At 40.5% G+C, this 12,187-nt stretch overlaps 1 protein-coding gene and 1 long non-coding RNA gene across 14 annotated transcripts in view; one reads left to right on the top strand and one right to left on the bottom strand.

The window, feature by feature from the left end:
* Positions 1 to 7,133, bottom strand: part of LOC134731745 (uncharacterized) — a 283,310-nt gene extending 276,177 nt beyond the window's left edge. For both annotated transcript variants that reach the window (XR_010114303.1, XR_010114302.1), the window contains exons 1-3: positions 7,071 to 7,133; positions 5,083 to 5,194; positions 3,934 to 3,988 (exon numbers count right to left, since the gene is read on the bottom strand). This is a non-coding gene — a long non-coding RNA (uncharacterized lncRNA). The remainder of the gene's footprint in view (positions 1 to 3,933; positions 3,989 to 5,082; positions 5,195 to 7,070) is intronic.
* A 12-nt stretch (positions 7,134 to 7,145) lies between these two features.
* ARB2A (ARB2 cotranscriptional regulator A) overlaps positions 7,146 to 12,187 on the top strand; it is a 480,464-nt gene continuing 475,422 nt past the window's right edge. For 7 of the 12 annotated variants that reach the window (XM_055233330.2, XM_055233328.2, XM_063612386.1 and 4 more), the window contains exon 1: positions 7,146 to 7,299. The gene's annotated coding sequence lies outside the window, so the exon portion shown is untranslated. The remainder of the gene's footprint in view (positions 7,300 to 12,187) is intronic. The other 5 variants (XM_063612388.1, XM_055233334.2, XM_063612384.1 and 2 more) reach the window with 4 other exon arrangements.

Genomic DNA, 12,187 nt, shown 5'->3' with positions numbered 1-12,187 from the left:
GGAATGGTGAGAAGAAATTTAAAGGAGAGACACTAAGTAGAAAATGGAAAGGTTCTATAGGGCTAAAGTGAAGAAGACTGGTCTCTGTACTACTTAAACGAATCACCTATTCCTGATGATTTGACTAGTATGACAGAGACTTAATTATCATTTCTCTTTTCCTTTGCCTACCACCTCTCATCCAAATAAAACTTATATAGGAGTCCATGTGAAATATTGTATAGTAAAGAATTTGGCCTTTCGTAAAGAGAGTTCTGGCCTGTGGCCTCAGATTCTGGGAAATAACCTATCATAACTGATAAAAGTGTCTTTGTTTAGGAAGACTGGCTATGTCCAACAGTTTTAGGGTAGATGCTCCCCATGCTAGAAAGACCAACCACATGACTTAGAGGCTTTGGGTTGTGTATCATCTGACCTGGAGACTGAGTTCCATATGGGCAATGGATCAGTGATGCCTCCACAATGGAGCCCCTCAAAAATTCTGAATGTTGAAGCTCTGGTGAGCTTCCCTAACTATTCCCATTTAGGAAAATAAGTGCAGCTCACTGCCAGTGCTCATTTAATTTTACATAAACATGCTCTTTGAGGCTGAAGCAAATCTGACTGATTTTCTATGTGAAAAATAAAATATGAAAACTGTTCTTGGAGTTATTTCTAAACGGAACTAACATCAGAATAGTCTGAATCATCAGAATCGTCTCTTTCAGAAAAATCGGATTCATCAATTGAATCTTCAGCCAACAACTGTTTGAGAATGATGTCAACATCACATGTAGGAATGCTTCGTTTTCTAGGATTTGACATTTTCAGCAATAGAGAATTACTATATTTGCAAATGGAAATGCCACTACTAAAATTTGAATGCTATAAATAGAATGTCTTTTGTTTCAAAAGTTGATATACTAGAGTGATATGAAAATAATAATAAAACCAAGATACTTCATGGCAAATGCGTTAGTCCATTTTCATGCTGCTGAAAAAGACATACCAAGGACTGGGCAATTTACAAAAGAAAGAGGTTTAATGGACTTACAGTTCCACATGGCTGGGGAGGCCTCACAATCATGGTGGAAGGTGAAAGGCACATCTCACATGGCAGCAGAAAAAGAAGAGAACTTGTGCAGGGAAACTCTCTCTTTTAGAACCATCAGATCTCATGAGACGTATTCACTATCATGGTAACAGCAGGGAAAGACCTGCCCTCATGATTCTGTTACCTCCCACTGGGTCCCTCCCATAACACATGGGAATTCAAGATCAGATTTGGGTGTGGACACAGCCAAACCACGTCATTCTGCCTCTGGCCCCCTCCCAAATCTCATGTCCTCCTATTTCAAAACCAAGCCAACAGTCCCCCAAAGTCTTCACTAATTTTAGCATTAACTCAAAAGTCCACAGTCCAAAGTCTCATCCAAGACAAGGCAAGTGCCTTCAGTTTATAAGCCTGCAAACCTAAAAGTAAGTTAGTTAGTTTCTAGATACAGTGGGGTACAGGCATTGGGCAAATACAGCCATTCCAAATGGGAGAAATTCGCTAAAACAAAGGGGTTACAGGGCCCATGCAAGTCCAAAATCCAGCAGTCAAATCTTAAAGCTCCAAAATGATCTCTTTGACTCCATGTCTCACATCCAGATTATGACGATGCAAGAGGAGGGTTCCCATGGTCTTGGGCAGTTCAGTCCCTGTGGCTTTGCAGAGTACAGTCTCCCTCCTGGCTGCTTTCATGGACTGGTGTTGAGTGTTTTCAGCTTTTCCAGGCACACGGTACAAGCTGTCAGTGGATCTACCATTCCGGAGTCTGAAGACAGTGGCTCTCTTCTCAAAGCTCCCCTCTACAGTGCCCCAATAGGGACTCTTTGTGGGGGCTCTGACTCCATACTTCCCTTCCACACTGCCCTAGCAGAGGTTCTCCTGGAGGGCCCCACCCCTGTAGCAAACTTCTGCCTGGGCATCCAGGCATTTCCATTCATCCTCTGAAATCAAGGTGGAGGTTCCCAAACCTCAATTCTTGATTTCTGTGCACCCACAGGCTCAAAATCATGTGGAAGCTGCCGAGGCTTGGGGGCTTCTACCTTCTGAAGCAAAAGGCCATGCTGTACCTTGACCCTTTTTAGGTATGGCTGGAGTGGCTAGGATGCAGGGCACCAAGTCCCTAGACTGCACACAGCAGAGGGACCCTGGGCCCCGCCCACGAAACCATTTTTTCCTCCTAAACCTCTGGGCCTGTGGTGGGTGGGGCTGCCACAAAGGTCTGTGACATGCCCTGGAAACATTTTCCCCATTGTCTTGGTGATTAACATTCGGCTCCTCATTAGTTATGCAAATTTCTGCAGCCAGCTTGAATTTCTCCTCAAAAAATGGGATTTTATTTTCTACATTGTCAGGCTACAGAATTTCCAAACTTTTATGCTCTGTTTCCCTTTTAAACTGAATGCTTTTAACAGCATCCAAGTCACCTCTTGAATGCTTTGCTGCTTAGAAATTTCTTCTGCCAGATACCCTAAATCATGTCTCTCAAATTCAAAGTTCGACAAATCTCTAGGGCAGGGGAAAAATGCTACCAGTCTCTTTGCTAAAACATAACAAGAGTCACCTTTGCTCCAGTTCCCAACAAGTTCCTCATCTCCATCTGAGACCATCTCAGCCTGGATTTCATTGTTTATATCATTATCAGCATTTTGGTCAAAGCCATTCAACAAGTCTCTAGGGAGTTCCAAACTTTCCTACATTTTCCTGTCTTCTTCAGAGCCCTCCAAACAGATCCAACATACTCAAGACTGGGCAATTTACAAAAGAAAGAGGTTTAATGGGCTTACAGTTCCACATGGCTGGTGAGGCCTCACAGTCATGGAGGAAGTTGAAAGGTACATCTCACATGGCAGCAGACAAGAGAAGAGAACTTGTGCAGGGAAACTTCCATTTTAAAACTATCTGATCTCATAAGACTTATTCACTATTACAAGAACAGCAGGGAAAGACCTGCCCCCATGATTCAATCACCTCCCATGGGTCCTCCCCACAACACACGGGAATTCAACATGAGATTTGGGTGGAGACACACCAAACAATATCAGCAAAGTAATCTCAAGGTAAATGCTGCAGCTGCAAGTGCCACTCGCGAGTATTCTTAGGGGAAACAGGAAAAGGGTTACTGGCAATTCTACATTGCATATTGTCATACACGGATTTTGGGAGGGTAACATGTCTTGACTCCACTGGGAAAGTACAGCAAATAATGGGAGAGTACAGCAAAAGTGCTGTGTTTGGTACCCTTCTGGATTCTGCCTTATGTGCTTCTTCCCTTGGCTGATGTTAGTTTATATTCTTTCCTTGTAATAAACGGTAACTGTAAAGATAACAGCTTTCAGTGAGTTCTGTGAGACCTTCTAGCAAAATTTCAAACCTGAGGGTGTTTCTGGGAACCCTCCAAACTTGCAGTTGGTGTCAGAAATCAGGGACGCCTTAGAGACTGTGCCCTCAAACCTCACAGGTTGTCTAACTCTAGGTAAATATATCAACCTACAAATTGTCTCCATCACAAACTAGAGGCTATTTTATGTTTTTTTGTTTGAAATTCTCTTAAGGTATGTTTTGAACATTGATATGTTATCTTTTCACATTTTAAAAAAATTCCAGGCATAATGAAAAGGGTGTTCTTGGGTCTAACTCAGCTTTGTGTCCCCAGCATCTAGATGGAAAGTACAAGTGATAGGGGGTTGATTTCAAGTAATAATCATTTTGTTGGAGGGGTCATTAGAAATTATTTGGTTATATGATCCTACTTTTTGGACTTTGACTATAAACTGAATCTAGAAGGCAGAACTTGTAATTACTATGCCACACTTCACACATACTGTCTTAGTCCATTTTCTGCTGCTGTAAGAATACCACACGCTGGGTAATTTATAAACAAAGAGATTCATTTGGCTTACAGTTCTGGAGGCTGGGGAAGTCCAAGATCCAGAGGCTGCATCTCGTGAAGGTCATCTTGTGGCAGAAAACATCACATGGGGAGAGAGGGTGAGACAGGGGAGTGAGAGTGCACAAGACAGAGAGAAAATGGGCACCAAATTTATCCTTTTATCAGGAGCCCACTCCCACGATAACTAACCCACTCCCACAATAACGGCATTTATCCTTTTATGAGGGCACAGCCCCTATCGCCTAAATCACCTCTTTAAGGCTTCACTTCTTAATATTATTACAATGGCAATTACGTTTCCAGTGCATGAATTTTTAGAGAACACATTCAAACCACAGCACATACCTGCTTGGGCTTGAGCAAGGGCAGCAATGTTACTTGATTCTCCAAATTTAAGTCAGAATCCAGACCTCATTCTAATAGAGTTGGTTAGTTTGGACAGAGCTTTCCCCTTAGCATCTAATTAAGAATATTTTCCTTAAATCGATTTTCTTGAGCTGCTAAAATGTTGGCACTGAGTCCTAGTCATGATAAGTAGGTTTAAATTTTATTTTTAACTTAAATGAACAACATGTAGTCTTGATAGTATTTTTGGAGGTGTCTGTCTGCTGTATGTCACTGAAATCACTTGATGTGAAGGGTGAGAGTAGATTGATAAAAAGATAGATGCCCAAGGAAGTGGTCTGGAATAGGATGAGGATATGCAAAATATGGTATAGGGACATTTCTTTGATCATTCTAGTGATCAAAGATGGACCAGCTGTTAGCCAGAAGGGAACAAATCAACAAATCTCCCTTCCTTTTTCCTTATCTTAGTAGGATTTTGAAGTGCAAGAGAAGAGAGGTGGGGAGAGAAACTGAAGTTTCTGGCTTCCCTAGAGATGTATAAATTAAAACTATAAATAAACTAACTTGTACAGTTTAGATGACTATGGTTAAAATGAGGGGAAATTTTTGTACTATATTGTGTAGTCATCATTGTAATGGTTTCTGCTAAGCTACACATGGGCTGTTGTAATTCTAACAAAACATCTAAGCCCACACACAAGTTTTGTTGCTTTCCCTCATTTCTCCTCACAGATTTGCAGAAGATATTTTTGTGGTCAGCTGAGGCAGGAGTTTACCATTTAGGGTAGAGTAAGGAGAGAAAAGGACTCACTCTGTTTCAGCACATAACCTCCTCATTCTTGATTTTGACATCGTAGGCAGGATTGGACTTGAAAGGATATTTATTCTTCGGCTGTTGTCATACAGCATATTAGTTTCTTTTGCTGAAAAACAAATCACTCCAAAATTTACTGGCTTAAAGTAACAAGAATCATTTTCATTACCTCTAATTGTTTCTGTGGGTCAGGAATTCAGAACTGGGCACAATGGGGATGGCTCGTCTCTGCTTTATGAAATTTTGGACCCCAGCTGAAAGACTCAATGATAGGAACAATCTGAAGGCTCATTCATTCCCATGTAAGTCCAGCTGGATTGTAGGCTGAAGCACCCATATGTTTGTTCAATAGTTTACTACTGAACAAAGTACATTCCCCTAACCCTTGAGTGGGCCTCTATCCTGGAAATATTGAAAGGTCATGTCACTCATCTTTTGACCAATCTCCATATTTTATGTAAACATTGGTATATTCTCTTAATGGAATTTTACTCTTTTTATTCAATTTTCACTAGTTTTCTCACTTACGTTCTATTTCTGTTTCAGGATCCCACATTAAAGTTGGTCTCTTTAGGCTCCTCTCGGCTCAGACAGTTTCTCAGACTTTCCTTGTTTTTCATGACTTTTAACTGTTTGCAGTAGTACTGGTCAGGTATTTTGTCTGATGTTTTTCTCATGGTTAAACTGGGATTATACATTTTTGGGAGCCTTATCTTTTTAATATAATCTGTCACTGTTGCAAAAGTCCACCAAAATAAAAATGTTTCCCTCCTCTGTTCAACAATCCTTCAGTTTCCCCGATAGTCTGCAGCAGAAAATCAAATTACTCAGCATGACATAGAAAGCTTTTCAGAATCTGGCTGTTGCCTTCCTCTTCAGTATAAAGTGTCACTCTACAAACCATTTGAGTTCTTTCCAGAAATGAAGCCCTAACAGTCTTGCAATGCCCGAGATTCATCCAGGTACTCAGTTCTGGCTAACTCCAGTGGATTCCCTCACCTTTTACTGCTCCTTATCTCCCACCACTTACTTACACCACTTTCTTCTTGTCCTATACACTTTTCTAAATTTCCCCAATCTAGTATTTACCACTGTGATCATTCAGTCATTCAATAAATATTTATTGTTTACTTCGTGGACAGGCACTGTTGTATGGTTGAGGATACATTAAAAAGACAAGGTAATGTCACTACCATCCATGAGTTTACATTTTAGGGGGGCAGGGTACATTTGCAAATAAATAAATGAATAGCATTCTACTTTTATGAAGGAAACAAGAAAGGAGTGGAGATTAAGAAGTACAAACAGTGTGGAAGTGAAGTATACTTTAAAGAGTCTGGGATCTCCTCTTGGAAGAACATACTGTTGGTTTACTTGTCAGCCACCAGACTTTCCTTCTCTTTAGCTGCCTCAGAGGAGAGGATGTCTAACTCAGCTTTGTTACCCCAGCGTCTAGTTTAGCGTAATTCATTAACAGTTTTGGACTAAATAAATGCGCTGAGAGTACTATCTAAAAATTAAAAATCAGTTGCTCCCATCCCTTTCCCCAGATTTATCCTTGAAATACCTTTCAAACCTGTTTCTGGAAAAAACATTAATATCCGTAAGACTCCCATTTGAGTCAAGTATGATAACGAGAAAACTTTTGTCATTAGGATGCTAGTATTAACTTCCTATTTTACACGTCATAATTCAAAGATAAATTTAATCTTCCGAATCTAGACCTCCCGGTTTTTCTGGAGTTGAATGGACAGGGTAAAATCTGACACACTCTGAGTAGGGGTGTGGGGAACTGGCTGTAAGGACATCCTTAGAATGGTTAAAATTCCGCGGGGAAAAAGAGGCTTTAGAGTGGCTTCGTCCTCTACGACTACCCAGGCAGCCTTCACAAGGAAGGGCGACCAGAGTCTGCCAGTGCATAAGAGAACGACACTTAATTCACGCGGGCCTCTTTCTCCAGTCCACCTAGTACCACAGAAACCTACCCGGGGCCCACGCTCCGCCCGTTTCCGGGTTGTCGCCGCCGTTGCCGTCGCGTGCGTAATGACGTATAAGTCTCCAGCAGACCCCGGAAGTGCAACTCGAACTTGGTCGGGGCGCGGATCCTGAGAGGGAAAGTCATAACAACCGCACGAGGGAGTTCGACTGGCGAACTGGAAGGCCACGCCTCCTCCCGCCTGCCCCCTCAGCCCTGTAGCTGGGGGCAGAGCTCAGGTAGGACTGCCGTTTGCGGGGATGTGAGCTCCGGGGGCAGGCCCGGGTCGAAATCCGAGGAGGGGGCTGGCCTGGGTCGGTCTGAGGCGGGGGTCGCTGGCCCTGGGGACCGAAGCTGTCTGGAACCACGCTGCATTCCCTGCGGACACCTCTGACTTGTGTCTGGGCCCCCGCTGATGGGCAGGTCCCATGTTCCATTTCCACCCTCTAGGCGGGAGCGACGCGTGTGTTCCCTGGATGACTTTCCTTATATCGGGGCGTACGGGCTTCTGGGAGTCCCTGGAGACAGTAATGGGCCCTCCTCCGCTTTCTTGCGAGTGGAGGTATTGTGGTTGTTGTATTAATTTTTTTTTCTACAGAAAGTATTATTAACTGCCAGCGCTTTACCAGAAGTCATTCACTACAGAGGGATTAAAGTGCAGTTATAAAATGCTCTCAAAACTTGTAACATGCATGGGCGCGGGTGGGACGTTTCTCTGGGATGCAGTATGAATTAAGTGTTGAATACTTTTGACTTTGAAATAAAGTAAGTATGTTTTGGAAGCAGTCTTCTCTTTCCCTCATCCAGGTGTTTAACATATACTTACAGTGCTCCAGGGTCTATATCTGTTGGGCCAAGAAACTCGTTATTTGTGTATGGATATACTGTATTTAATGACATGCAATGTTGTTGCATTTGTCCATTTCTCCCAAATCCTCAAAAAAGCTGTAGAGGGAAAAATTCTCTGGTTTTTGTCTGCAAGTGCGTTGTATATTTATCAAAATATCAATGCGATTTTTTAATGTAGTACATAGAGAAAGGCTGAGCACGGTGGCTCACGCCTGTAATCCTAGCATTTTGGGAGGCCGAGGCGGATGGATTGCCTGAGCTCTGGAGTTCGAGACCAGCCTGGGCAACACGGTGAACCCTGTCTCTACTAAAATACAAAAAAATTAGCCGGGTGTGGTGGCGTGCGCCTGTATTCCCAGCTACTCTGGAGGCTGAGGCAGGAGAATTGCTTGAACCGGGGAGGCGGAGGTTGCAGTGAGCCGACATCATGCCACTGCACTCCAGCCTGGGTGACAGAGCGAGACTCCGTCTCCAGAAAAAAAAAAAAAAAAAGAGGTATAGAGAAAAATAAAGCAAATTAAGGGGAAAGAGAATGATAGAGGATGCTATTTTAGATAGGGTGGTAAACTCAGCCTCTCTGATAAGGGAACACTTGAGTGGAGATCTGAATGAAATGAGGGGGTGAGCTCCCCAAGTATTGAGGAATGGGTTGGCCTAGTACAAAGGCACTGAGACAGGAGCGTGTTTGATATATTTTGGAATAGCAAGGATGTAGGCCTGGAGGCAGCAGTACTTAACAATCTCAAGAATGAATATTTATTCCGTGATTTGGTGGCATGAAGGATTTTATTTATTTATAGTTTATTTTTCTCAGCTTTCCCAGACAGACCTCGGTGAGGAGAATCTGGTGTCTGTAGATATGTAGAGATGTTTCTGTGCTCTTCATTGAGCTCTAACAAAAGCAAGCACTATTTACTCAGTTGTATACAACTTGTACTGTCTGTTTTTAGAGTCAGATTGGGTTTGCACAGTAGTCATTGGTAACTAAGTATGGAGTATGTCCCTGTACTATGCCAACTTTATTTTTCACTCAGAAGTTTTTCATCATCCCCAACTGAAACTTCATACCTATTAAACACTCACACCTCGTTTTCTGTTACCTTCAGCCCCTGACAACTGCCTCTATGAATATGACTACTCTAGGTACCTCATATAAGTGGAATCATGCACTATTTGACCTTTTGTGACTGGCTTATTTCACTTAGTATAATGTCTCCAGGGTTCATCCATGTTGTAGCATGTGTCAGAATGTTCTTTTTAAGGTGAAATACAATTATCCATTTTGTGCATATGCTGTTAATACATTTTGTTTATCCATTCATTCATCCATGGATGCTTGGGTTGTTTCCATCCTTTGGTTATTGTGAATAATGCTGCTATGAACATGAGTGCAAATATCTGTTCAACTCTCTGCTTTCATTTCTTTTCAATATCTCTCCAGAAGGGAAATTGCTAGATCACATGGAAATTTTATATGTATATATATCTATATGTATACTTTTTTTTCGAGGAATTGACACACTCTTTTCCACAGCAGCCACCTCATTTTACATTCCCACCAGCAATGCAAAGGAGTCCAATTTCTTCACATCCTCACCAACATTTCTCCACATCCTTGCCAAACACATTTTTTGTTTTTTTGATAATAGCGATCCTGATGGGTGTAAAGTAGTATCTCTCTGTGGTTTTAATTTGCACTTCCCTAATGATTGGTGATGTTAAGCATCTTTTCATGTCCTTTTTGGAGTTCTATGAATTTATTTTTGGAGTTCTATGAATTTATTTTAAGATATGATTTAATAAAAATTTTTGGAGATTTATTTGGTGGAGTTTTTAAGGGTTAAGAAGGCAGCCACCATGACTTTTATTGCATTTTAACTCTTTAATTCTATAATTGTAAAAACTCTCAATGTGTCTGTTGACCAGGTATCTGTAGTAACTCCTAACTTAGAAATAAAAAAAAACAAAAAACATACGCCATCTTCTGTAATAAGAAATGAACCTTTTGGTTCAAATTGCCATGAAAACAGTTCAGAAAGCCAAAGACTATCCTGGCCTGTTTTGATTTTTTTTTCTTTTTAATTAGAAGAAAAGGAGCATATTAAATGGCTGACTGCGCCTGTGTGGTAGATGTCTTTCGTTTTGTAGCTGAGAAGAGCAGGGACCAGAAGAGCCAAACAGGATGAAGAAACAGAAAAGATGTGTTCTGGTTCCTGCCGAGAAGAGCAGGGACCAGAAGAGCCAAAAAATGATGAAGAAACAGAAAAGATGTGTTAGATATCAGTGTAGCAGTTTGATTTCACTAGATGGAGAGTAGCAAAGATCAGCAATAGTGATGGATCATGAGCCCCAGAACTGACAGCAGAGGAGAGGGGATCCAGCATCAAAGTGAAAAAAAGTAATATAGCTTTACAGATTGGCATGGGATAGAAGGTAGAATGAGGGAGTGCAAATCGCCAGCTTCATCTCAGTATGTGGTTCTGAATTGAGACAGTTGGCCCTGAGTAATCCAGTAAGATCTACTGTATATCAAATAATGTATGTTAGTCCATATAGCTCAACAGTGAGTGTTTGGAAGATGTGCACTGTATACAGTTCTATAGGAATAAGCGAAGTTGTTCAGATCATGTGCCACATAATTTCTACTCATAATGAGTTCAACTGAGTAATTTGAGTGTATAATTTAACAATGTCCAAAACTGTAAAAAATTTTTAAAATATAATCTGTTAAGAAGGAAGGGCATTTTTAAAAATCCAGAATGTCCAATTGCCTATAAGTTCAAGGTAACGACGTCTTTTTTTTTTTTTTAACTATTGAATGTTTTGTACACTGTCATAATTTATTAGATACTCTTGGGGGTGCTACATTGAGCTATTTCAGTTATAAAGCTCATTTAAATCAGTTACTTTGCTTTAGTTTAATGAATGAAAAATTGTGTCACAATTTTACTTACAACTCCTTGGCAAATTAAAATTGATTAATTTACTACAGATGAGATGGCAGATGACTGACTTACTCAAGGTTTCACAGCTAAATTACAGAGAAATTAGAGACAGAAGTGCTATGCTGCTTTCTCTAATATTGTTTGTTGTCTCCATTTGGAGGAAATGATCTCTTTTGTAATATACATAATTGAGATAATTTTTGCTTCAGAGTAAATAACACCGTGAAGACCATCAAAGCAAAGCATTACTATATATTTCCATTTCTTCATATCAGATTATTTATTTTTTACTTGGAAATTGCTAAGAGAGTAGATTTTATTTCATTTTTAAACTTTTATTCCTTTCCAACTTTTATTTTAGTTCGGGGGTACATGTGCAGTGACCCGATAGGTAGTTTTTCAATTCTCATCCTCTTCCCAACCTCCACCCTGAAGTAGACCCCATTGTGTACTGTTTCCTTCTTTGTCCATATATACTTAATGTTTAGCTCTCATGTATAAGTGAGAACATGTGGTATTTTTTTTTTCCTGCATTGATTCACATAGGATAATGTGAAGCTCCATCCATGTTGCTGTAAAGGACATGATTTTATTCTTTTTTATGGCTGTGTGGTGTTCCATGGTGTATATGTGCCACATTTTCTTTGTTCAGTCCACTGTTGATGGGTATGTAGGTTGATTCCATGTCTTTGCTTTTTTGAATAGTGCTGCGATGAACATATGAGTACATGTTGTCTTTTTATTAGAATGATTTATATTCCTTTGGGTATGTACCCAGGAGTTCTTTCTGTTTTAGGTTCTTTAGAAATTTCCAAACTGCTTTCCACAGTGGCTGAAATTTACATTCCCCCCACCACTGTATAAGCATTCACCTTTCTCCACAACCTCATCAGCAGCTGTTATTTTTTGACTTTTTAATAATAGCCATTCCAACTGTTGTGAAATGGTTCTTATTTTGGTTTTGATTTGCGTTTCTCTAAAGCTCAGTGATGTTGAGCATTTTTTCATATGCTTGTTGTCCATGTGTATATCTTGTTTTGAGAATTGTCTGTTCATGTCCTTTGCCCATTTTTTTACGGGTTTTTTTTTGCTTGTTAATTTGTTTAAGTTCTTTATAGATCCTGGCTATGGGACCTTTGTAGGATGCATAGTTTGTGAATTTTTTCTCCCATTCTGTAGGTTGTCTGTTTACTGTGTTGATAGTTTCTTTTGCTGTGTAGAGGCTCTTTAGTTTAATTAGGTCTTTCTTTTTAACTTTTATTTTTGTTGCAGTTGCTTTTGGAGTCTTCATATGAAATCTTTGCCAGGGCCTAGATTCAGAATGGTATTGCCT

The sequence above is a fragment of the Symphalangus syndactylus genome, chromosome 11 (assembly GCF_028878055.3).
Source record: "Symphalangus syndactylus isolate Jambi chromosome 11, NHGRI_mSymSyn1-v2.1_pri, whole genome shotgun sequence".
NCBI lineage: Eukaryota > Metazoa > Chordata > Mammalia > Primates > Hylobatidae > Symphalangus > Symphalangus syndactylus.
Note: the sequence above shows the minus strand (reverse complement) of the source record. Positions and strands in the feature narration are given on the sequence as shown.